The sequence below is a fragment of the Chiloscyllium plagiosum genome, unplaced genomic scaffold (assembly GCF_037043375.1).
Source record: "Chiloscyllium plagiosum isolate Xiang-an unplaced genomic scaffold, Cpla_swu_hap1 HiC_scaffold_23, whole genome shotgun sequence".
Classification (NCBI taxonomy): domain Eukaryota; kingdom Metazoa; phylum Chordata; class Chondrichthyes; order Orectolobiformes; family Hemiscylliidae; genus Chiloscyllium; species Chiloscyllium plagiosum.
Window position 1 is genome coordinate 54902009 of NW_028270161.1, and position 27180 is coordinate 54929188.

The window sequence follows — 27180 nt, forward strand, 5'->3', positions numbered from 1 at the left end:
ATGTTTTCACATTACCCTTGAACTGCAGGAGGAAATTGTACATTTAATGGTTTGGTTTTTTTTTTGCTTGGATTTAACAGAACCTGTTTACTCATCCCCAGTAAACATCCTGACTTGGCAGGATTCAGGCCAGCCACTGGAGTAATGCAAAGCACAAATCTCAAAGGACTCATACTAGAGACCTCAAACACAGTCTCCCTCAGCCACCTCACGTTTCACTTGGATTTGTTAGCCCCGGCGGTTTCACAGATGCCTTGCTTGCATGGAACAGCTGGTGTGATGTTACTTGGGTTCTAAGCCCCGCATGACCAGAATCCTTCACTGAAGCACTAACTGGAGCTCAGATCCCTGACAGGCATGGTCCAAAAGGTGTAATATAGCAAACCTAATGCTGCACTAAGTACAGCTGCTCTGTTCCCAAACACATATGTCTGCATTAAAAGTCCGTAATTGTGTTTTTTCAACCTCAACCAACAAAAAAAAAGGTAACATGCATTCACATAATGCTATTCGCAATCACAGAACAGCCCAAATTTCATAGACAATGAACTAAGATTGAAAACCACATGTTTGTTCAAGGCATGTACCCTACTAAAGAATGGTGGAGTTGGGTCTTTTGCATTTAATTGGGAAGAAAGATAATGCTTTGTTTCAGTGTGCAATGCTGACTCAGTCCTCTGTAGCAATGTCTCACAAGGTATGGGTCATGGACGACCAGTGAGGATCATTAAGGTGGTCCTCAGGCTAGTCCTAACGGTAGTCACTAACGCACAATTTCTCTGTTTATGCCAAGTCACACAACAGGTTCATCCCCACCATCTGAGTGATGCTTCAGAAACAGACCTGCTCTTCTGTGCATAGCATGAGTCATCACACGCGCAAACATCAACAATACGGTTTTATAAGAAAGAATCATGTTAATGTTGATTTTGCTTGATTTACTTAGATGCAAGATAAGTACTAGTTTCTGAGAAGGAGGCGATCGCTGTGATTTTATAACAGATTTTATAATGTTTCAAATAAATCTCCTCACTTTTAGAATTAACATTTATAATATGAAAATCTGCAAACTTTTGTTTCTGGCATGAAGTAATAATTTACTTATGATATTTAATAACAAAAATTAATGCACATAAATTTATTACATTTTTAGTGAAAGGGAATTAAATATTTATAATTTCCATAAGTTATCATTAATTATTTTTATATGGTAGCTAGTGAAAGCAGTTAAGGTAGGGATTGGTGAAGTGCTTCACCACGTCTGCACCGTAATCTGCAGACAAAGAAGTTTGCGATACACTACAGGATTATAGTGTTGGTCTTGATTAGGTGATCAGTTCGCCAGAATGGGATTTGCACCCACAACCCTCTAACTCAGAGGTATGACAGTGAGCCATGGGCTTGTTGCTGTGGTTTGGACTTGAGTGGCACCCTCTTCACAAAAAATAAAATTATACACAATCTTCGAGGTGCATCTGAACCACAGCATTCTATAGTTCGGAGTGATTCAAATCAATAGAAGGTTGTTTCCTGCTGTCACATGCGATCCTGGGAATTAAAATACTGGATTTACTCTAACTATGATGAATATCATTTTGCATATTTTTAATTCCCTCTATATAAACTTCACCCCACCACTGGTTGTCATGTCTTCAGCACTGCAATTATACTGCTATTCCTTCCCTTGAAACAATTTACCTTTCCACCCCATGTCTGTTCATTCAATCTTCTTTAATAATCTCTTTGATCACTGTTTCTAATAAATCCCGCTTTTTCACTTTTTTCCCAACGTACACCACAATATGGTGTTAGAGGTGCTGAGTTGTTACAGTGGTAGTAAAGCTAATTGTTCGTGACAGCTCACCTCCTTTGCATTTTGCATTTGGGCTTTTGCTTTTTCTTCTGCAAATATTTTCTTGCATATACATGTTTTGCGGCACATTAACTAAAATGCAAGGGTTTTTCAAACGTAACTTGTGAGGCTGCCCTCCTATTTTGGATACTAATCTCAGCATTGTGCTGTGTCTTTTAGCCACTCAGCAATGTCTGAGTGAGAATATTTTTGGTTCAAGGCCTACTCCAGCATATTGAGCAATTAATCTGGAACAATGTTAGGCAATAGTTGGAAGTGCTGTCTTTCAGATTAAATGTTAAACTCAGGACTGTGTGCCCTCTCCAGTGAATGTAAGCGATTTCACACAATATTGTACAGAATTGTAGACACTTCCCTAGATCCTTCTCAATTTAATCTGTCAACCGAAATCACTTAAACAGGGTTTCTGACCCTTCAGCTGTTTGTGAGGCATTGCTATGCTTAAATGCCAAATTTTGGACAGCAACTACACTTCAAACCTTTTGAATTAACTGTAAAGCACTTAGGGATATCCTGTCGTCATGAAAGGCGTTATATAAATGCCTGTCAACTGCTACTCCCAGATCTCTCTCCAGGTCTCTGTATGCTAATATAGATCTATTAATATGTCCAGTCTGTTAGTTCTAAACTGGATTCAACCCAGCATAAATGAATCGAAACTTATCTGCTGCTTTAGTGCAGAATTATGGGGAGTTGTACATTGCTGGGAACTGGATTCAAACTGCCCACTTAGGAGCCTTCATAACAAAGGCTCCATTATCAAGTCAGTCTGGTCTGGAAGCAAAGCCAGGTCCCATAGGAAAGGACAATGTGTTAATCCAGTGCTCCACCAAGCTCCCTCAGGTATTGATTCATAGCAAGTTTTCCTCTGACTTCCTGTGAAGTATGAACTATGGCTCGTTAATGTTTTCTTAAAATTGTTTTTGTTTAAAAGTGAATTAAAGCCTAATGTTTGGATACTTTGGAATGTGTATTAAATGCATATTAGACAGATGGTAACAAAGCCAGGTTCAAAATCAGACCAGAAATCTGACGTAATGAGACACTGGAGTGGGAGGATTTACAAAGATGAGTGCTTTGAAAACTGGTAGGGTGAAACATTTGGATATAAATTCTAAATATCTCAGTTTTAAATTATATTGCCTGCTATTTTGAAAGATTTAAATTAATGTAAGTAAAGCTTTTGTTAAAGGAACAGACAAAGGAATTTCATACAAACCTGTTCATGTAAATGATATCCCAGCATCATATCACCCCACTGGTGCTGGGTGTAAAAAAGGGTTTTAAGTGTCCCATTTTACTCAGTAGTTCATCCTCAATTTTGGACAAGACATTAAAGTGAATCTCCATCTGACCTACACAGGTAGAAATTTAAAAATCCCTCAGCACAATTTGAAGAAGTGCGGAGAGTTTTCCCCCATGTCCTGGCTAACATTTACCCCTCAATCAAAATCACAAACAGATTACCGAGCCATTAATCTCCTTACTGTTTGTGGGAGCTGGCTGTGTGCAAATTGACTGCCATAGTTCCCTACAAAACCAGAGCAAGGATACTTCAAAGAAATTTGTGCCTCATTGGTAGTGAAGTATTCTGGGACACCCCAGAATTGTGGAAGGCACTAAATAAATGTAAGTCTGTCTGAAAAACTTTTCAGTCTGCAGGTTTGCTGATGAAACACACTGCTCAAGTCAGAAAAGAAGGTAAGGGCTTCTGCAACAAAGCGCACTTTGTACCATTCTACTATATTCTAAGCATAAACAAAGAACAGCTGTGTTGTTCTTACAGTGCTCTACATCATCCATTTCTTCTGACTGATGATACAACTGTATCCATGGTCACTAACAACTGGCAGTGGGTATGAAACCAAACACTTACATCATGGCTGCAATGTGGAGATATTTCTGCGTGGCCCCCAAATTTTACATCTAGAACCAAGACTTGAGCAGTTATTTGGGGAGCAGGGGGAGAAAGAAAAACGACAGTGCAAGATTATCAAATCAGTAAATTGTTAAACAAGACAGTTTTAATGGCCTCAAACAAATGGTTAAATTAAATTATATGAATATTTAATTTGCCAGCTCAATTACCTACTTCAATTAACAATGCAAAACATTAGCCATTATGTGCGCTGACAATATTGTATATTCTACTAAACGTCACCTCGTTTACATTAAGTGCACCATACATGGACACTTTCAATTTTCACTAACTCTGTTCAATACGCTTCAGGTAAGGAGGGAAGTGTTCATAATGGACCATGACTCAACTAATTTATTCATGTTCCAGTTAACAGCCCATTTTCTGTTCTATTTAGATTTGTTAAAACCTAGTGCTCTCATATTCACACAGAATATTGTGTTTGAGCAGGTGGGCTAGTGATTCAGTGTTCTTTTGCTGTTGCCTCTTACATGTAGGTACATTGCAAATGGGAGGTCTTGCAGTAAAATGGTCAGTGTCACTGCCACTGAGTCAGAACCCCTGGGTAGAAGTCCTACTCTCGAAGTTGATGGTCAAGTAAGGTGGGGATCATAATGCAACGAAAAAGGTTGGGTATCAATCACGTTCTACCAATACACACCAAAGGCAGGTGATAAGAGGTGGGGAAGATTCCTGGTCAGAGCTGAAAATGTGTTGCTGGAAAAGCGCAGCAGGTCAGGCAGCATCCAGGGAACAGGAGAAATCGACGTTTCGGGCATAAACCCTTCTTCAGGAATGAGGAAAGTTTGTCCAGCAGGCTAAGATAAAAGGTAGGGAGGAGGGACTTGGGGGAGGGGCGTCGGAAATGTGATAGGTGGAAAGAGGTCAAGGTGAGGGTGATAGGTCAGACTGGGGTGGGGGCGGAGAGGTCAGGAAGAAGATTGCAGGTTAGGAAGGCGGTGCTGAATTCGATGGATTTGACTGAGATAAGGTGGGGGGAGGGGAAATGAGGAAACTGGTGAAATCCGAGTTCATCCCTTGTGGTTGGAGAGTTCCTAGGCGGAAGATGAGGCGCTCTTCCTCCAACCATCGTGTTGTTGTGGTCTGGCGATGGAGGAGTCCAAAGACCTGCATATCCTTGGTGGAGTGGGAGGTGGAGTTGAAGTGTTGAGCCACAGGGTGGTTGGGTAGTTGGTCCAACCCTGTGGTCCAACCCAGTGGCTCAACATTTCAACTCCCCCTCCTACTCCACCAAGGATATGCAGGTCTTTGGACTCCTCCATCGCCAGACCACAACAACACGACGGTTGGAGGAAGAGCGCCTCATCTTCCGCCTAGGAACCCTCCAACCACAAGGGATGAACTCGGATTTCACCAGTTTCCTCATTTCCCCTCCCCCCACCTTATCTCAGTCAAATCCATCGAATTCAGCACCGCCTTCCTAACCTGCAATCTTCTTCCTGACCTCTCCGCCCCCACCCCAGTCTGACCTATCACCCTCACCTTGACCTCTTTCCAACTATCACATTTCTGACGCCCCTCCCCCAAGTCCCTCCTCCCTACCTTTTATCTTAGCCTGCTGGACAAACTTTCCTCATTCCTGAAGAAGGGCTTATGCCCGAAACGTCGATTCTCCTGTTCCCTGGATGCTGCCTGACCTGCTGCGCTTTTCCAGCAACACATTTTCAGCTCTGATCGCCAGCATCTGCAGTCCTCACTTTCTCCTCCAAGATTCCTGGTCAGACAAGCGATGGGAAGAAAGTTGGAGGCTCTAACCAGAACATCCATATCTTGTGTCTGCAACACACATCAAGTGTGTTGTCACCACTGCTCAAACCCCCCGACTGAGCAGCCACACACCACCGTCACCACATTGCAGGTGGGTCCACACTGATAAAGGTCTTTTCCAGCGTTGGTTACAAAAGAACTTGCTTTTCAGGATGTCTCAAAGCACTTCACTAACACTACACTTGGAATGTAATACAGGAAAAGCAGCAACCGATAGTGACGTGGACAACAAGCTCACACAAACAGGAATGGGATCAGTGACAGGATCTACTGCTTAGTTTTCTGGTGTTGGTTAGATAAATAAGCGGCAAGCACAGCAGGTCAAGCAGCATCCAAGGAGCAGGAGAATTGACGTATCGGGCATGAGCCCTTCTTCAGGAATGACGAAAGTGTGCCAAGCAGGCTAAGATAAAAGGTAGGGTGGAGGGACTTGTGGGAGGGGCGTTGGAAATGCGATAGGTAGAAGGAGGTTAAGGTGAGGGTGATAGGCCGGAGTGGGGGTAGGGGCAGAGAGATCGGGAAGAAGATTGCAGGTTAGAAAGGTGGTGCTGAGTTCGAGGGTTGGGACTGAGACAAGGTGGGGGGAGGGGAAATGAGGAAACTGGAGAAGTCCGAGTTCATCCCTTGTGGTTGGAGGGTTCCTAGGCGGAAGATGAAGCGCTCTTCCTCCAGCCATTGTGTTGCTATGGGCTCCTCCATCGCCAGACCAAGGACCTGCATGTCTTTGGTGGAGTGGGAGGGGGAGTTGAAGTGTTGAGTCACGGAGGGAGTGGTCCATTTGGAGGTGGCTGAAATGACGTATATGGAGGTTGCTGGGGTGGTAGGTGAGGACCAGTGGGGTTCTGTCCTGGTGGCGATTGGAGAGGCGGGGCTCAAGGGCGGAGGAGCGGGAAGTGGAAGAGATGCGGTGGAGAGCATCGTCGACCACATCTGGATGGAAATTGCCCCACTGGTCCTCACCTACCACCCCACTAACATCCATATACATCATATCATCCGTCGTCATTTCCGCCACCTCCAAACAGACCCCACCACCAGGGATATATTTCCCTCCCCTCCCCTATCAGCGTTCCGAAAAGACCACTCCCCCCATGACTCTCTCGTCAGTTCCACTCCCCCCACCACCTCCTACAACCCAACCTCCACTCCTGGCACCTTCCCCTGCAACTGCAAGAAATGCAAAACCTGCGCCCACACCTCCCCCCTCACCTCCCTCCAAGCCCCAAGGGATCCTTCCATATCCGTCAAAAATTCACCTGCACCTCCACACACATCATTTACTTCATCCACTGCACCCGATGTGGCCTCCTCTATATTGGGGAGACAAGCCGCCTACTTGCGGAACGTTTCAGAGAAAACCTCTGGGACATCCGGACCAACCAATCCAACCACCCTGTGGCTCAACACTTCAACTCTCCCTCCCACTCCACCAAGGACATGCAGGTCCTTGGACTCCTCCATTGCCAGACCATAGCAACACAACGGTTGGAGGAAGAGCGCCTCATCTTCCGCCTAGGAACCCTCCAACCACAAGGGATGAACTCGGATTTCACCAGTTTCCTCATTTCCCCTCCCCCCACCTTGTCTCAGTCAAATCCCTTGAACTCAGCACCACCTTCCTAACCTGCAATCTTCTTCCTGACCTCTCCGCCCCCACCCCCACTCCAGCCTATCACCCTCACCTTAACCTCCTTCCACCTATCGCATTTCCAACGCCCCTCCCCCAAGTCCCTCCTCCCTACCTTTTATCTTAGCCTGCTTGGCACACTTTCCTCATTCCTAAAGAAGGGCTCATGCCCGAAACGTCAATTCCCCTGCTCCTTGGATGCTGCCTGACCTGCTGTGCTTTTCCAGCAACACATTTTCAGCTCTGATCTCCCGCATCTGCAGTCCTCACTTTCTCCTAGATAATTATCGGTCAAATCATCTGGGAAAACTCACCTGCTCTTCCGATTGAGAATCTTTTCAAGTCAGTCAAAAAGGTAGGGCTTTCGTTTAACATCCCATCAAAAGATGGCTGGGACTTTAATGATTTCTCAGAGTCAAATGCAAAATGTGATAAAAGGTGTGGCTGGCAGAACAACAGGATCTAGTACCAAGTTTAAAACTCAATTAGAAAATCCAAATCACTGCACAGGTGACCTAAGCAACCACCTGGCATGAACTGGAGAATGGGCACTGCATTTGAAGGGGAGATTTTGGCTGATTCTAGGATTAATCTGACATCCAGAAGGACTGCAGGATAGTTAATTCATTTCGGACAGAGCATGCCTTCAGAGGTTAAATAATGTTCATACCCCTCCCTGACCTACCTCTATAACCTCTAGACCTGCAGTCTTCTGAGATCCCTGTGTTTCCCCAATACCAAACTCCTGTCCATCCTTACTTTTCTTCACACCACAATTGATGGCCACGCTTTCAGCAATTTGTCCTAACTCAGCAATTTCTTCCTTGTATGCCCACACATCATCCTTCAATATTACAACTTACCTCTCGGACCACGTGCTTGGTCACCAGTCCCAATCTCTCCTCGTTTGACCTGGTGTCAAATTCTGTTCGTTTATCCTCCTGTGAGACAACTAAAGACTTGTTGACCATGCTAAAGGTGCTACAGCTAATTGTTAATGGGAACCAGTAAAACTGCTCAGTCCTAATTGACTGGGGTCCTGCACTTTCTCCCATTTGCATTTTCTAGTGGATTGAGCACAGCACAACATGATGCCTGAACAAGCCTGTGTTTTGCAATGTTCACCGTACTACATGCCTCAGGCTGAACAATCCAGCTGTACAGATGCCAAATGGCGGCAGTGCAGGCATGAATCACCATTCTGTACCATACCAACAGATGTCTACCGAAAAGGCAAAGACAGAGTCTGGTGCGATTCAGAGTCCATATTCACACTGATCTGCAAGCCAGGAGTGAGCTTCTGAGTCTGAAGGGCTTCACTAAGTGCAGAGTAGCTTTCCAATGTGTAATCCACACCAGACTTCCTCAGGAGCTTGCTTATCAATACAGCTGATCAGTATACATCTGGCATCCTCCAAACATTCCATTTGATCACTGGCAGAAACTCCATTTACCTGGGTGGCTGTTAACTTAGGGTCGAGTGCCAGAAAAACACACATTTACAACATTCTGTACAGCACAGAATATATTCAGTTAATCTTTTGTTCAAACAAAATATTATTTGAACCAAATTGACTTCTAAGTGATCCTATAAGGGCACTCAGAACTTTCTTAGTATTTACCTCGTGATGATGCTTTTCGTACATTCCTTATGACACAAAATGAGTTTAATTGTGTGGAAGTAACACAGAGGCGCAGCTTTACATCTTAGACCTGAATCGACCCTTTGTGAGAATGAAAATGTCATCAAGTCAGAGTTGTACAGCACACAAACAGACCCTTCCATCCAACTCGTCCATGCCACCCAGATATCCTAAATTAATTTGCCAATATTTTCCCCATATCCCTCTAAACCTTTCCTATTCATGGGCCTATCAAGATACCTTTTAAATGCTGTAATTATACCCACCTCCACCACCTCCTCTGGTAGCTGATTCCATATACACACACCACCCTCCACATGAAAACAAAAAAAGATCCCTTTTATATCTTTCCCCTCTCACCTTAAACCTATGCCCTCTAGTTCTAGACTCCCCTACCCTGGGAAAAAAAATTATTCACCCTATCCATGCCCCTCATGATTTTATAAACCTCTATAAGGTCACCCCTCATCCTCCGACACTCCAGGGAAAACAGACCCAGCCTATTCAGCCTCTCCTTATAGCTCAAACCCTCCAACCCCAGCAACATCCTTTTAAATCTTTTCTGAATCCTTTCAAATTTAACAACAGTTAAACTGAACAAAATTGTACTTAGCTATTCAAAATCACAAAAGGCAAACTAATTTTAATCGCCCCAGTATTTGAGCTGTGAGAGAGTTGACCACTTTCACCCAGCAACTGATTAAATTCAATTTGCTACAACATGGGTCTCCTGCTTTGTGCTTCTCCCAGAGGATTATATGGCTCTGGAGTGGGTTGGGAATACCTAAAATGTGATACGCAAGACATCAAAACCATATGGAAGAAGCTAGATGGTCTCGGTTTTTGTCTGTTTTAGTCTTTTTCCTCCATTATTGTTATTTTCTTCCATCTCCTCAGATCTTCCTGGGTCCAATTGCTTGATTACGCCTCACCCACTGCTGTTGCTCAACAAATTGTGAGGAGACCATGAATACTCAATATTCCCTTCTTAGAAACAGGATTACCTCAATCACAAAGCCATGGTAAACGGAGATGGAAACTTAACCCCTTGACACATTACGTCCATCCACAAATTACAACCTCAACAGACTTGGCTTACAACCATCACAGAGATCAAGACGTGTGATGAATTTAGGCCCCAAGCCATCCACTTTCAACACGACACTAATCAACTATGACCCCCATTAACAACTAACTGACCTGATCTTCCAAGGCTCTGTAAGGTGAGATTAATCATGGTGCATGCACATATCTTACTGCTGGAATGGATGACTGCTTATGTAACATACTGTCAAGGCTGAACCAGGTTGGTGCTATAGAAGAATAGGAATACCCTGAAGGAAGTCTGGAGGCAAAATATATAATCAATTAAAGCAACCTAATGGAGAAGAGGAACATGTGCAAGATTCTGAATAATTCTCAAACTATTTTGGTTGAGAATTTCTTAAATCTATCAGAGAGCATGGCATGAATGAAAAGACACTTGAGGTGGATGTTCTGCAAGTGGGAGCAGGGTATAGCCAACACGTGTCCAGCATAGACTGTGCTGGTTGTCTCACTTCAGAGGAAACTACATGTGTCATCAACACTGAGAACAGTTCAGAAACAAAACCAGAAATTGCCTGAAAAGCTCAGCAGGTCTGGCAGTACACGTGGAGAGAAATCAGAGTTGGTGTTTCAGGTCGGGTGAGCCAGTTCTGAGGAAGGAAACGTTACCTCTGGATTTCTCTTCACAGATGCTGCCAGACCTGCTGAGCTTTTCCAGCAATTTCTATTTTTGTTTCAAAAGGAAGATAATCCTAGGGAAACCCTGCAGCCAACACGTCTGGTAGTGCCAATTCAGTTCAATCTTCAAAACAGGGAAGACATGAAAATATTTAACTACACAGCAACACAGAGAAAGGGTGCCAGAATCCAAATTTGCCCTGATGTCATGAGTATTGACATAAAATATGGATGGGGAATTGATAGGGCTGTCCTCCATGCCCATTTTACCCCAGTTTGGCACTAAATGGCAACAATGCTATGCACGCCACCTGTCTGCCCAGTAAGTAAGTATCTCACCTGCAGCAGGAACACTCTTGACCATGGGCATATTGAGTCCCTTAAGTGGCCAGTTAATGGCTTTGGAGAGAAGTGCCCATTGAAGATGACTTCATTGCCACCCCCTCTCTCCCTGCGACATCAACCTCAGCCCCCCAACCCCTCACTAGAGCCTGCCAACTCGGTCCTGGTAAGAGTCCTAGTGGCGCGGCTCGGGGACAAGAGCACCACCTGCCATTGGATTAGCCAGCAGCCCCCGAGGAGGTTGGTCTCCCTCCCTAAATAGGGGCCGAGAATGGGGGAGGTGACATTTCTGCCCTGCGCCATCTAAAGACCTGAGTCATGGGGCTAGCTGGCCAAATCCAGGCAAGGCCAGCTCCACCTCACCCATGGGGTTGGGTCAAGCAACATCCCACTCGCCCTCCTCCCCCCAAACCAACACTTTTCAGGTTGAATTCTGTCCATGATTATTTGAAAAATTCAAACAAAAAGCTTGGAGAATCACTGAGTTGGGAGACCAGAAACCGACCATAAAGCATTCCCCACCTTGAAAATCAACTTGATTTCATTATTGAAATACTTTGCCTCCAAATATCCTTCAGGTTATCCTACTGCCTCATGGTACTAATGTGATTCAGCTCTGACAATGTTTGGCACATATGCATAAGCACTCATCTATTCAACAGTGACATGATGTGCACATATACCAAGATTAATCCTCATAAAATCCTCTCAGCAACCCTGTTTTTTTTGCAGTCAAAAATTATATTACAGATGTTGCTTCATTAGAGTGTTGATAAGCACAGGAGATCAGACCTGCATTGATGCTTGGGTTGTATCTGCACTAAGTGAATGTACAAGACTGAAGGTTTACTTTCAAATACGCTATGTAAAATAATCACACATTTCCCACATGTATTTGAGCTGAAATTAAATCTTAAATTTATTGTATTTTCTCCATGAATCAACATAAGTCATCGAACTGTATAGCATTAACCATCCAGCCCATTGTGCCTGTGCTGAGTCTATAAAAGAAACAATCCAATTAATCCAACTTTTCCCTTGTTCTTTCACTATAATGTTTTGAGTTTTCCCATTTCAAGTGGTTGCCCAATTGCTCTTGATAATTAGAACTGAATTGGCTTCCGACAGCCATTCAGGCAGTGCATTCTAGATCATTCCAAAAATATCTCCCCATCTCCCAGGCCATTTTGTGCAACGTTGTGTAGCTACATTGAGCATTCAAGCAAAGACAAAATTGACCTGTTGTCAGCATTATGGCAGGAAGTGTAAAAACCCCTTCTGAAAAAGAATATTTAATGTGTCAAATAGCAAAACAAAAGCATGAAAGTCAACATAGTTACTGAAGGCTAGTGAGCACTTCATCTATCACAGCCAGACTGCCATCTGCAACAGACAATATTGATTCCACAAGACATAAAAGAGGGTCTTAAAAGCCAATACTCTGTTATTTACAACTTGGAAAGTGTTTGATGTAAACATGAAACTGCAGCCTGACATAAATTATTTACGAATGCATACATTTTAAAACCAACGTTAATTGATGGACAAGTCAGAATGCAGCTCAGCTGAGAACCTGCTGCTTGGCCAGTTTCCTCAAGTAATGATGCAACAGGAGCGCAGTCAAGACCAATCGGTTTACGAGTGAGCGGGCTGGATTGGAGGACAATGGCTTTCCCCACTGTAGGTAGACAACAGATTGCGCATCACATTGGATAGAGCCAGTTCAAGAAATCATGGAGTTTTGGCAGAATCTAAACTGTGCACCCGTGAACAGATAATTGCCACTTTCTGGCATTAATGATGACTGTTTCCATTGTATTACTGATAGTTGCCAGTTGGCTCTTGCAGCATTAAATGGCAGGATTGAAATTTGTCCTGTCTTTCCAGGATAGCTCATAATTGGGAAAATGTGCAGGGAAATACCACTGTTGAAGCAATATTGAAACTAAAGTGCGCTAATTTAGGATCACAGCATTTCAGCTGGGATTTTGGTGGGGTGCATAGCCCTTTGTTTTTCTCAAGTTGAGCGAGACCAATTGACTGAAGATTGGCAGAAGGTGCATACACCTCAGCCTTATCTTTTACACTCAAGTGCTGAGCTCCCCCATCATTAGAAACGCTGATTGTTTCATTGCCCATGACCATGAGTACCTCGACATGGCACAGTGCGGGGTAGGGATTACAGGATTGCATCATGCTGTACTGGAACTTCACCAAGGTGCCACATCATTTGTAGATCTGCCTACTGTAGCTCCGAGTTCTTCAGCATTCCTCATTGACCAAGCCAGATGACAATCTAGCTTGATGGTGATGGAGGAATGAGGAACACGCCAATCCGGGTGCTCCAGTTCCTATAAAACAGCACAAAACTGGGCATACTTGAGGTGTATGAATCAGCAGTAACAGTTAATGATGAATACTCCCAGAATCTGCAACCTCACAGCCTGGCATATTCCAAAGGGCTGGCAGAAGTATAAGAGGCCAAATAGCCTTCTTCCATGCTTCAAGTTGTTATGATTTTGTCTATGATAGTGTGAACTGACATTGTGTGTACACATCTGTATTTTATAAAATCAAACAGTACAGAAGTATTCGTCTCCCATCAAGGCTATACCATCAAAGATATACACGACATACACTAGTCCCACTTTCCTGCACTAGGCACACAATCTTGAATGTTACGGCACTTCCAAGTACTTTTTAAAGGTCGGACATCACACAACACCAGGTTACAGTACAACAGGTTTATTTAAAATCACAAGCTTTCGGAGCATTGCCCCTTCGTCAGGTGATGTACTGGCACATCTGCATCCATTTTAAAGGTTGCAAGGTTTCTCACATCAAGTACCCTCCCAGGCAGTGTATTCCGACCCCAAAATCTTCTGGGTAAAAGAAGTTTCTTTGCAAATCCTCTCTAAAGCCCCTGCATTCACTTTAAAACGGTGTCCCTCATCACTGACCCTCTTTCTCCATCTTTCAAATCAGTTCCAAACAAAACCCCTGAAAAGACTGATCAGGCAAGTACAAGAAAGGTTGGGCGAGAGTTTGAACTTATAGTATAGCATCTGAGTGCATCTCCCCTCTGTCACTTTGTGATGCAGTGAAAGTTGTGCAGCTTCAGTATTCTATTTCAAAACCACAAAAATATCATCTTATCTCCTGGCACTGCAGAAAACAATATTGCTATCACAGCTCAGAGGCATCCCAGTCCAAAGTTATGAGCCCACAATCTGGGCTGATCCTTCTCGTCTTAGACAGAGGAAGCACTGCACTGGCAGAGATGCTGCATTCAAATGGGACACTAAACTGAGGCGTTCTCTGCTATCTCAGGAAGGATGTGCAAACGATTCCACAGCACTATTTGAAAGAACAGCAGGTGAGATCTCTGATGCCTTGGCCAATATTTATACCACAACCAACAGCACGAAACAAGAGGTGCTCCAGTGACTGCCATATTGCTGTTAGTGGTTTTTTGCCATGCACACACACACTAGCTACACTGTGTTTTATAAATCACAACAGCAATTACACTTCAAATAATACTTCATTTGTTATGCCATCCTGGAGAAAGGTTGTTAAAGTGCAAGATCTTTCTTTGATCAAGTCTGACACAGTAAGTAAAAATCGACAGAGATAAAAGAAGGCAAGTGAGATTAGTTCTGACATTCTGCAATTTGCCGACAAATTCATCTACACGTTCAGAATTCTGCTCTGAAAAATCTGCAACTTTTTTTTATGTGACTTCTCCTGAGGAACCAAAGTTTCTCTGGCATCCATGAGGTGCAGAACTCATCCAGTTTCAAGTTAAGCTATCCAATAGCAGGACAGTGCATGAACCTCTTAGGGCTCTGTTGGTCAAAGCAAGAAACTCAACACATTTTTTGTTGAGACTTGATAATCCTAATTTGAAAGCTTTCTGATGGCACTGCGTTATTTCTCAAAAGAAAAACTTACAGCTTGGTTCATGGATAAAACACTCACCAGTCCATTTCTTTAACATTTATTATAATCCTGGCAGCAGTATTGAAGCTTAGTCAATGCCATTTAACTGTCATTTTGGAGTAAATCATGTCACATGGGAAGAAGAGTAAATTAAAGAGAAGCTCGCTTAAGTGCTCGACGGTCACGTGACCTTGAAGAGCTTCTGCAGTACTATGTCCAGTTCTGGTCGCCCTATTGTGTGAAGGACATTAAGCTGGAGAGGGTTCAGAAAATATTTATCAGGATGTTGCCAGAAATGGAAGGCTGAGTTATAGACAGAGGATGGACAGGCTGGGATGTTTTTCACTGGAGTGTAGGAGGCTGAGGTGTGACCTTACAGAGGTTTATAAAATCATGAGGGGCAGAGAGGAGATGAATAGCAGGCATCTTTTCCTGAGGGTGGGGGATTTCAAGACTAGGGGGCCTATTTTTAAAAACCAAAAGAACTTTGGATGCTGTAAATCAGAAACAAAAAACACAAGTTTGTGGAAAATCTCAGAAGGTCTGGCAGCATCTGTGAAGAGATATCAGTGTTAACGTTTCAGATCTGACGACCCTTCCTCAGGTCATCTTTGCAATCACCGGACCCGAAATGCTAACTCTGATTTCTCTTCACGGGTGCTGCCAGACCCGCTGAGCTTTCCCAGCAACTTCTGTTTTTGTGTCATGGCATGTTTTGAAAGTGGGAGGAGGAAGGTTTAAAAAAGACATGAGGGGCCATTTTTCTTTTTGCACAGAGAGTGGTTGGTATGTGGAATCAACTTCCACAGGAAGAGGTGGTTTCAAGTACAATTACAACATTTAAAAGACAATTGAATAAGTACATGGACAAGAAATATTTGGAGAGGTATGGGCCAAGTGTACACAGGAGGGACTAGTTCAGTGTGGGAACATGGTCGGCATGGACTTGTTAGACCAAAGGGTCTGTTTCCATGCTGTATATCTCTTAAATGCTTCAAATATGCTGTAAAACATTTCACGGATACTTTCCTTTCCAACAATTAATTCTCAGGAGGTCAACATCACTGGCAAGGTCAGCACTTACCATCCGATGCCAGCTGCCTTGAGTGGTTTGCCCAGGCAACTCAAAAGTGATCTGAAAGCTGTTGTGCAACTGGGGAGTTGTATATAGGCCAGCCCTAACAACAACAGCAGATTTCCTTCCCTAAATCAGTGAAGCGATTAGGTGTTATATTTCCATAGCAACCCAATAGATTCATGAACATTTTTACTGATACCAGATTTTCTTTTAAAAATGAACTTAAATTCTCAAGCTACCATGGTGGGATTTGAAGTGGTTTTCTCTAGAGTATTAGTCAAATCTACAAGGTAATGTATCCAGTAACTAAAAACTACCAGGTCACAATGACAGTATTGCTAATTTGAAGTTAAAATTATCCAGGAGATCAAATTACCCAATTTTAATAAAACTGCTCAGCAGGTGTTTTGCTTATGATTTCTGTTCAAATTAAGCAACAATTTAAATTAATGTAGTTTTGAATTAAGGAAAGTAGACTGTGTAGAGCACGGAGTCAGAATTATGAACTCTTCCTGGAGGTAATCCATCAATGGAATGTGATTATGGAAGTAAGATCTCAGTCTTGGATTAATGGTCCAAGTCATACTTCCCAGTGAAGAAAAGGAAAGTCAATCTCTACTTCACTGAATGACCACATTTCCAACCCTGACTCATTTTGGGATTGCCATGTTGGTGAAGGGGCTGTCTTCCAAATGTTCCACCTTTTCTCTCAGATGGATGTAAAAGATGCAAGGCCACCATTTTAAAAAAGAGCTGGCTCTTTTCTGTGTCTCAATCCACTGCTTCTCTAACCCAGACAAGATTTTGGGGTCATGACCTCTGAGGCAACACTGCCCTCTGTAAGGGTCTGAACAAGCCTTAAGAAGTTTGTAATCCCTTTAAATCCTCATATTTTCTTTCATGGTGGATAGGTTTTGTAGAAAACAGATTTTTTCACCAACAGTTTTGGAACTGGAACCAGAACCAGGCCTCCAATCAGGCTGCAACCACCTTAAAAACGCTGTGGATTAAACACTTTACCTCCATAGTTGCCCCATCACAGTTTCTGCTCACCACTGTCCCCCTTCCACAGTTCTTCCCCCACCCCTCACCAAACCCATGGTTCTTGGGAGGGGAGGGAGGGGGGGAGAAAGAGAGGAGGAGGATGAGATCAGGACAACTTTTGAGGTTTGAAATGAGGGCATAGTCAGGGAAAGCTGCAGAGAGTGTTGGTCTAGTTCAACATTTAATCCTGGAGCAATATCTCATTTTTGGTTGTGGGAGCTTGCTGTGTGCAAATTGACTGCTGTATTTCCACATGTTATAATGGAAACCATGTTTCAAAAGTATTTCACTCAACTACAAAACCCTCAAATCCTAAAAGGTGGCTAAGGCACTTTATAAATACAAGTTTATCCATTCTGCGCAAAGTGAAATATTCATCCAATTCCACTCCCCATCGCTCTACCAATAGTATCCATGTCTTCAAATACCCGGAAAGACAGAAAATTCCCTTCCAAATCTCTCTCCCTCTAGTACTAAGATCATCCTCTTTCAATTGCATTTCTACTTGACCTAAGATCACCTTCTTTGGATCCAATGTCTATTTTTGCTCAGTTAGCCTGTTGCCAAACGCCAGGAGCCATTTCCCAAGGTAAATAAAAATAGTGCTTGTATCAATGTAAGTCACTGCCGTTGCCTTCATCACCTGCCTGAGCCAGTTCTAAAACCTTGATCTTCCCTTGATATAGCACACCACAGGCTTCAGCAAACCCGTCACTTTAGAGGGTGCCTCAGTGAGACAGATGGGAGTTGCTCCAGGAGCCAACGTGTACGAGGTATGGTCCCATTTCAATTTACACCAGAAGAGCAGAGCACGTCAAGGTAAACTGTATGCAAACAAACTTAGAGTACAGAATGTCTTTGCACCTTTCAAATTGCACGATCGTTTTCTAACACGCACCATCTGCTGAACTAAATTCCTGAAAATTCCTGACTCTTATGAAAAAAAAGCTGAAGAAATCTGAGCCACACAAAGGTAAATGAATCAAAAGTGCATGTAAAAACTGAAAAACAAACTTCATGTTTACAAATATCTGTAACGCTACAAATTTGGTATAAATTACTATTAGTTGGAGTTGGAGTGTGTTGGAGTTTGGTGGAGAGTTAAAACAAAGGCTCCAGTGGAAGTGAAATCCTGTACACATCAGCCATGATGTGGCTGAATAGGGGGAACAAGTTAGGGGAGAGGAGTGGGCCAAATGGCCTCCTCCTGTTCCCATCTTAACAGAGTGACTTTTCCCAACTAAATGCACTGAGAGAACTGGAATCAGTGGTTTAAGCTGACAACCTTCACTCTGGGGTTAAAGGAATTGACACCACACAGCTGTGCATTTTAAAGTGAAAGCATTCTTCAGAATCTCTTAGTTGAAGACAGTGAGATTGTGACTGACAGTCACCACTCTCTGTTACCTCTCACACTTTATAGGATAAAGCTTTCCACATCAAAAGGTGGAGCTGATGGCACTGAGTCAGGCTATGTCATCACAAAAAACATCCAAAGAAGCAAAGATATCCCAAACAGACAACTGCAGGTTCGAATCCTGGCACTGACTGTCACTTTGAAATGCTACGCAGTGTTTAATTGTATGGGCTCGGGGCAGATCTGGTTAAACACAAGAGAATGTGTTCAGCTAGCTGTGGAGTTGAACTTTCCACAGCAGTATTTCTGTCACTGTCAACTGTGGCTCAGCGTATCCCAGTCAGAAAGCGGTGTGTTCAAAGTCCAATTCCAGAGACATCGAGACTTTTACTGCAGGAATGCTGTACAGGTGAGGAAGCTGTCTTTTGCATTCATCATGAATCCTATGTTGGATGTTGGACAGTTTTTTGAAGAACACACAGGAAAGTTCTCACCAGCGTCCCAGCAAATAGTTAAAGCAAATACATTAAAATAAATTACAGAAACTTAAGATCAAGATGATAGGCCATTCAGCCTGTTGTTCCAATCAATAAGGTCAATCTCTACCTTGGCCCCATTAATATACCTTGATTCTGTAAGCCTTAACACCTTCACTGACAAGAATACTAATTTTATCGCTATTTGTGGAAGCTTGCTCTACATAAGCTGATATGCCACACTTTCTACAGTACAACAGAATTTCAGAAAGACAGTATTTCAAAGTCACAGAAGTCGCTATGTAAATGCAAATCTTTCATTTATGAACACTCTGGAGTTCAATAATGTGACATTCACTCATTCTTCATAATCTCAAAGCATCCATGCAAGAGAATGTGTTGACAGCACTCTGCCTGATCTTGCAACAAACTTGCTGATCAGGAGACTGGGCTAGGATGACAGGAGCAAAAGAGTTCAGAGTGAGATGAAGCCATCTAAATACTGGATTATTTAATCTGAAGCACTCCTCTGCTACAGTTAGGCTATCAGTCTGACTCGTGTCGTTCAAAGTCCTCTGTCACAGCTTGGGGAGGGTGCTTGCAGCCAACTCCTGACCACGCCAGCAGCTAGGAGTCTCCACAGCACAGGCTGAAGTTCAGTAAAATACCCAACCTTGCTTCAGTTGGTAACACTGTCATCTCCTGGCCATTATGTAAAAATGTAAGAAATAGGAGTTAATGTAGGCCATTGAGCCCATCAAGTCTGCTGTGCCAGTCAAGAAATGATTGCTGATTTATCTATCTCAATTACAACTTTCTACACTAACTCTACATCCTGTAATTCCTTCATATCCAAACATCTATCAACCTCTGTTCTGACTACGTGCAAAGGTGATTCTCTGGGGTACAGAAGTCCAATGATTCATGGCCTTTGAGTGAAGAAATTTCTCCTCACCTCAGTTTTAAATGTGTTCAGAGACTGTGAACCCATGAGCTATTTAAAGACTATGGTTTTAAATCCCATGCCAGAAATTAGAGCACATTACCAATGCGGACTTGTCAGAGGCATCATCTTTCAGGTAAGATGGTAAGCTGAGGTCCTGTATACCCTGTAAGATGGACATAAACGTTCCCACAGAATGGTTTTGGAGAACAGCCGAGGTATTGCTGAAGATCAAGACATGCCATTGATACTCATCACCTCATACTCATCAAGACAATAGATGATTTCTAAGGAATATGAGAAAAGTGTGCTGATTCATTTGCAAATTGTCTCTTATCCCATTGCCATGGAGAATGCACCAGGAAACTAGAGTTGACTAGGTTTTGTCAAAAAAAGATACAATGCCTAAACATGTTCCTTTTTCTGCAGAGGGCAGGTCCCTGCATATGAATATTTGTTACTTTCTGCAAGCATTAAGTCAGTCACATTGTGAGCCCAGCTGATAATCTTAACTTGGTCATTAGCATAATTGTTAGCACACTCATTGTTATTCAGCTAATACTGTCCAATTGCAGAATCATCTCACTTTAGTCAGTAGGTTCTGAGTTTAGCAAGTACTCTGCCTATTGCAAACGACCTCCACCAATTAGCATGTTTTTTTCTCCTCATGTGACGTAACTTGTTGCTCCCTTTGAATTTTGGCATTCTTGCATCTGTCAGATCCAGAGATCAAAACGATCGACAGTATGCTTCCTTTCTCAACAATACCCATGTTTGGTGCTAGCAAATGAATAACAGCAAGAATATTATCGCTGATGTTACAGGCAGTATTTGTATTTCAACCAACATCACTAAACCAGGCAAAGTGCATTGCCAATATTTTGGGTGTTTGGTGCTTGCTTTGTTAAAATTGCCTACTACATTTCAAACATCATAGCAGATTTGATTCACTTTGAAAAGTACTCCATTGGACACAAAACACTTCAGGCTGTCCCAACACAATTCGAATCAGGCCAGCAAAGCCCAGAGTAGAACTACCGGCAATTACCAAGAAAAAATGTTTGCTACCTCAAACTTCTTATCAAGGTGAGGACACAGTTCATAAGAAAAAGCTGCCAGGTTCAGTGAGAAATGTTCACCTTGGCAGAAATTCACTGACTCTAATGTCAGACTCTGAGGTTCAATTATGCTCAAATTGAGAACAGATGACAATTAATAAATCGATAGGCTAAATAATAAAATTACAGGCAGTGGCTTTCTAAAGTGGAAACAGAAACTGCTGAAGACGTACAGCTGAGCAGTCTGCATTCGTAATGATGAAGGCCCTTTCTCTGACTCCAGTTTTGAAGGATCCATATGCTGACATGCATGCAGATATGATAATGAGTGTCAGCTTATTCAGTTCACTGGAAAACTGGTTTGTGATACAGAGTGATGCCAACAGTGTGAGTTCAACTCCCATCACCTGCTGGAGTTACCATGGACTCTCTTTCTCAAACATTCCCCTTGTCTGAGGCATGGTGACCCTTAAGTTAAACTACTACCCGTCATCTCTCTCTCCCTCTCTAACAAGACAGCAGCTCCATGGTCTGGTAAGACTACGACAACTTTACCTTTTACCATTCTTTTTAACATATATATTTTTGCTTACAGAGGTTGTCTGCATTACTAAAGCATATCTAATTTAAACTGAGCTTATTTTAATTCTCTATTCATTAATTGTGGAAATAATTAACATGTCCCGTAAACAGATTGTAATCCAACCCATGAGATCTGTGAGCTCTTGAGGGAGTCACAGCTGAAGTGTCTTGTTCAAACTTTCATAGAATCCTGCACATCTCTAGCTTGTGGGAGGAAACTGGAGCAGACCACGCAGACACAGGGACAATGTGCAAACTGCACACAGACAGACAATCGCCCGAGGCTGGAATCGAACCCTGATCTCCTGACACTGTAAGGCAGCAGTGCTAACCACTGAGCCACCCTGCCACCCCACCTTGCCTTCAGAACACTACACTGATGGCAGGGTATAACCAAGGTAGAGGGGCTGCACCCTGTTTGTACGCAGGCTCCCTGACAAACAGTATTTGAAAGCCACTCCACTGTTGTCTAGAATGAGACCCTATCCCACTCTATTCTCAGATTAGCAGTAATAGCCACTTTCCTTCCTCCGGCCTAGGAGTGGGTGTAGGGGGAGCTGCAGATAAAGGGGGTGATGGGGGCAGGGTGGTGAAGTGGGGATAGGTAAAGACAGGTAGAGGGTACGACCTGGTTGGTGAATGGGAGGAATGAATCCATTAGGTGGCTGGGAGGTGCGGAAGGGAGGGAGAGGGGCTGGGAAGGGAGGTTATTTGAAATTGGAGCACTCAACATTAAGTCCTCTGAGCTGTAGGCTGCCCAGGCTGAAGGTTAGGTGTTGTTCCTCCAATTTGCATGTTTGGTTCATTGTGGCAACGGAGGAGGCCAAGGATAGAAGTGAGAAGGGGAGTTCTGTTTTATCCTGCGGGCCCAGCTGAGATGCTTGGTGAACCATTCCCTAGGATTACGGCCGGACCTTGCAGTCACCGCCCACTTTAATTCCCCTTCCCATTGCCATTGCCAATCTGACATGACCATCCTTGGCCTCCTCCATTGCTACAATGAATCACATTGCAAATTGGAGGAATAACACCCCACCTTCCACCTGGGCAGCCTACAGTCCGGAGGACTCAACATGGAGTCCTCCAATTTCAACTAACCTCCCTTCCCAGCCTCTCCCTCCCACTGCTCCCTGCTGCCAACCGGATTCATTCCTCCCATTGACCCTCTACCTGTCTTCACCTATCCCCACTTCACCACCCTGCCCCCACCAGCCCCTTTATCTGCAGTTCCCCCTACACCCACCCCCCACCCCCAGTCCTGAAGAAGGGTTTCACCCGACTTCTCCACCTCCTGCCTGTCTACTTTGGATTCCAGCATCTGCAGGGGGTTTTGTTGTCTCTCAATCTCCCTCCCTCCAGCTAATTGTTGGTCCACCCAAGGAGTGTCCACCTAATCAGACTTCAGGCCAGTTTAAGGGGCAAGGGGAGATGGAGCTTCGAGAACGGGGGTGGGGGAGCTACTGAAGGGGAATTGCAAAGTCCCACGAAATTCTTCACCAAGCCCCCTCTCATCTGCGGGGGAGGGAGCGGAAGGAGGAAAAGACAGATCTTGATCCTGAAAACTTCAGCAAAAAAGCACCGTTTGTTTCTCTAACGAGGGGGAAGCTGGATTACAAACAGAAGTGGCTTCGAATTACAATGTGTGTCATGTCGAGTCTCTACAAAGCAATCAGCCCAGGTCTACAAGGGAGAGGGTTTTTTTGATCACGCTAATTAACAGGCATTTTGTTTTAAACAAACAGATACAACTCTAATTGCCTGTTTTACATAATAAAGGCGAGATCTTAAAAGTGAAAGCATGCAGAGGGAGATCAGACAGATGCCTATCATGCAGACCCCGTGTGAAGTGTCTGAGGCAAAGCAGCACAAACACTGGCAGAGATAAAGGTACTTTCGCCGAGACTTGAATCGGAGCAGCAAATAAACGTAGCGATTAACTTTTTAAAAAAAAATCAGACAGACGACAGAGAGAGAAAAATCCTAACTCCCGTTTTCAAATGCTTTCCCCCCCACATCAAAATATCTTGGCACAACTCGGTAAGTCAGATAGCCCGCAAGAAATAACATGCTCTAACATTCACAACTCGTTTTGATGCGAATCTTCCCCCAAGGTATTCTGACGAAGAGACTTCCTCAGGTTTGAGGAGATTCTGACGAGATCTCTCTCTTCTCTCCACCCCCCCGTTTTATTTTTTTTATAAATAAAACGAAAAGCCCCCATTTCTCTCTCCTTTACACTGCACAATTTAAAAGCAGTTGGACGAGAGGAATTTGTGTTAAAAGGGAATAAACCACCAGCTCCCCTCAAAAACAAACAAATCAAGTCCATCTCGTCTTGCCTGACATTACTTTTCCCAACTCTTCATCGTTAAAGCGAGGTCGGAACTGAGACTCCCGGTGAGAGGGCGAGATTAAAGAGAGAGGGACTTTACAAACGGCAGTGAAAAGTATAGAGAGAACGCGACAGAATACATGCAGCAACAGCATAATAAACTCTTGTGTAGATGTAGGCTGTGACCTTTCATTCCCCCCTCAACACTGCACGATGATTTCCATTCTATATTACGCCATTTCTTCTATGCTTTGGGGTTATTTCAACTCCATTGTTAAGCCTGAATTCATTCAGTGCTGTCCCATTCTCGGGGCAAACAAAAGCCAAGAATGAGGCAAATTTTTTTTGTGTGTAAGGCTTTTTAAAAAGGGGGGAAAAAAACAACTTTTAAAAACACACAGCCTTGCTGGGTAACTCAGCAGAACTAGCAACGAGCGCCCTATCAAATAGGAATTAAACTATTCCCATCATTATTGCACATTGCAAAGCAAAACTCTCCACGTATAGACAGAATAAAACATTTGACACAAGCCGAGAGTTGCACAAACCCCACGTGAAACGTGCACCTTGTCCATTCCACCTCCCCCCCACCCACCACACCCCGAAAAAAACTTTCCCTTGTCAAAATCACAACATTTCAACTTTTTTTTTGCATAAACATTATAAAGAATTTCAAAAGGAGTGGATTGCAGAGCAAAACAAACAATCAGCGAGCAAACTGCTAACCTCTGTCCCGCTCCGGGGGGAGAGGCGGCGGGGGGGGGTGAGATGCAGAGACCCAGGCGGAAAGCGGTGATTTTTTTTTTGTTGCTTTTTTTTTGCTTGTTTTAAGCTCCTTGTTCGACCCGGGGAAAGCGAACGGCAGCGCGGGCAACTCTCAAAACCAGCCAACGTCAAAGCCAGTCCCTGGGAAGGAGGGAAAGGGGAGGAGAGGGAGTCCCAGCAGCAGCAGCAGCAACAGCAGAACTAAAAGCCACGATCTAAACAAGCCTGAGGGTGAGGGAGAGATCTGGACAGAGAGACAGTGCGAAGTGAACGCATGTTTAAGCAGGGGAGACTTGTTAAAAAGCGTGCTTACTCGCCAACTAATGTGTGTGTTACCTAGTGATTGGACTAAAAGGAGGAGGGGTGACGGGATGTACAGAGGGAAACAAGGCAGGAAAAAGAAATTGATTGGGGGGGGGGAAGGTGGAAGCTGTTTTAGGAGCTCTTTATTAACCCCCTCCCCCCAAAAAATAAACAAAGTCCCATGCAGTTTGGAGAGACGGTACCTGGTTCTGTTGATGATCTGGGGTCTTCGACGTGGCGCACAGAGGGAGACAGGGAGAGACAGAGATGTGTGTGTGTGTTGCTGCTGCTGTCAAGGGCGATGCAGGATCCCCGAGCTGGTCATAAGGCGGCTGGAGCTAAACAACAAAAGGCAACAATAGGGCGAGGACAGTGAGCCGCTCTGTGTGTGTGTGTGTGTGAGAGAGAGAGAGAGGCGCTCCTGGCTCAGCTCACAGCCCCGCACAGCTCCCCTCCCCTCCCAACACACACACACACTGACTCACACCTCCCTCTCACTTTAAACAGCCCCCGTGCCTTTTCATCAACCCACAAGCCATCTCCCCAACTCCCAGGTAACAGCGGCTTAAGGAGCCCCCCACTCTCTGGGGATTAAAACAAAAGGGCAGAGAGGGACGCCAATCTCAGCCCCGGAACACCGTGCTTTCTCCTGGACTCTCTATTCCACCCTCCCCTCCCCTTCCAGAGCTGTCATTCTCCAGCCATCAATTGACAGCGGCCATGTCGCAGGCATTTAAAGCATTTCCCAGCGTGCAGCATGAGCAGCCGGAGATCAATGATCAGACAGGGTGGCGAGCAGGGTCTGTCACTGTGTGTGTGCGTGTAGCCCTGTGTGGATTACTCTCTGTCTATCTCCATTCTGAGTGTGCGTTTCAGTGTGTGTCACTGTCATTGCGTGTCACTGTTCGTGTGTCACTGTATATAAGTGTGTGTCACTGTCACTGTGTGTGTCACTGTCTGTATGTCACTCTATTTGTCACTCTGTGTCATTGTCTGTGTGTGTCACCGTGTGTCACAATCTGTGTATCACCAGTTGTGCATCACAGTGTCACTGTCTACGTGTGTCACTGTCACTGTTTGTGTGTCTGTGTGTGTCACCATGTGTCACAGTCTGTGTATCACTAGCTGTACGTATCGCAGTGTCACTGTTTGTGTGTGTCACTGTCTGTGTCACTATCATTGTCTGGGTGTGTCACTGTGTATATGTCGCTGTCACTCCAAATCTGTATGTCACTTTAAATGAGTGTCACAGTATGTGTGTCATTGTGTGTCACTATCTGTGTGTCACAGTATTTGTCACTGTGTCCATGAGTGTTCATGTCACAGTGTTTTAGTGTCTCCTTTTCTGTGTCACTGCCATTTTATATGTGCACTGTGTCACTCCAAGTGTGTGTCAATGTATGTATGTCACTCTGTGTGGCACTGTGTGTCAATGAGTGTGTCTTTCTTTGCCTGACATTATCATTGTGTGTGGAACTGTGTCACTCTGTGTCACTAAATGTGTGTCATTGTGATATTGTGACTATGTGTCTCCGTCTGTGTCACTGTCTGTCTGTGCCACTCCAAGTACGTGTATCACTGCTTATGTGTCTTTTTTGTGTGTCACTGTCACTGTATTTGTCTCACTGTGTGTGTGTGTGTCACTGTACGTGTTACTATGTGGATGCCATTGCATGTGCATCTTTCTTTGTGTGTCTCTGTCACTGTCTGTGTGTCACTGTGTGTCACTGTGTGTCACTGTATATGTGTCTTTCTTTGTGTGTCACAGTGCATGTCACTTCAAGTGTATGTGTTAATATGAGAATCAGTGTATCAATGTGTATGTATGTCACTGTTGCTCTGAGTGTATATGTGTCATTGTGTTACTGTGAATACATGTCATCATGTATCATTGCACATGTGTTACTGTGTGTCCTTCACTTTATCACTGTGTCACTTTCTGTGCTCAGGGTTAGTGTGTGCCACTGTCATTAAGTTTGTCTGTTGGTGTGTCAGTGTCTATATTTTCAAATGTAATTAACTTGGTGCCTGTTTGTATCTGTGTAAATATATCTGCCAATGACTGTGACATTTTCGTGGTGTCTGTCTCAGCCTGTGGGCCTAAGTGTGTGTCACTTTCTGTGTCTGTGTATGCCATTGTGTCTATAAGTCTGACACTATATTGTGTGTCACTGTGTCTCTCTGTAGCACTGTCTGTATTTCTGTCACTGTTTCTGTTTCTATCAGTATGTCTTACACCATGTCTACGTTTATCACTGTTTGTGTGTCACTGCTTAGGTCGCTTTGTGCTTATCTGTCTATATATCTGTATCTGCGTGTCCATGTGTTTGAGTGGCTGTTTTCACCTGTGTATCTTTGTCTATGTGTTTTGTGTGCCCCCAAAT

General features: G+C 43.9%; 1 protein-coding gene across 3 annotated transcripts in view; it reads right to left on the reverse strand.

The window, feature by feature from the left end:
* Positions 1-25165, reverse strand: part of sox5 (SRY-box transcription factor 5) — a 375057-nt gene extending 349892 nt beyond the window's left edge. For 2 of the 3 annotated variants that reach the window (XM_043713397.2, XM_087999687.1), the window contains exon 1: positions 25000-25165. The gene's annotated coding sequence lies outside the window, so the exon portion shown is untranslated. Of the gene's footprint in view, positions 1-24454; positions 24905-24999 lie in introns of those variants that run through there. The other variant, XM_043713395.2, reaches the window with a different exon arrangement.
* Positions 25166-27180: the final 2015 nt, after the last annotated feature.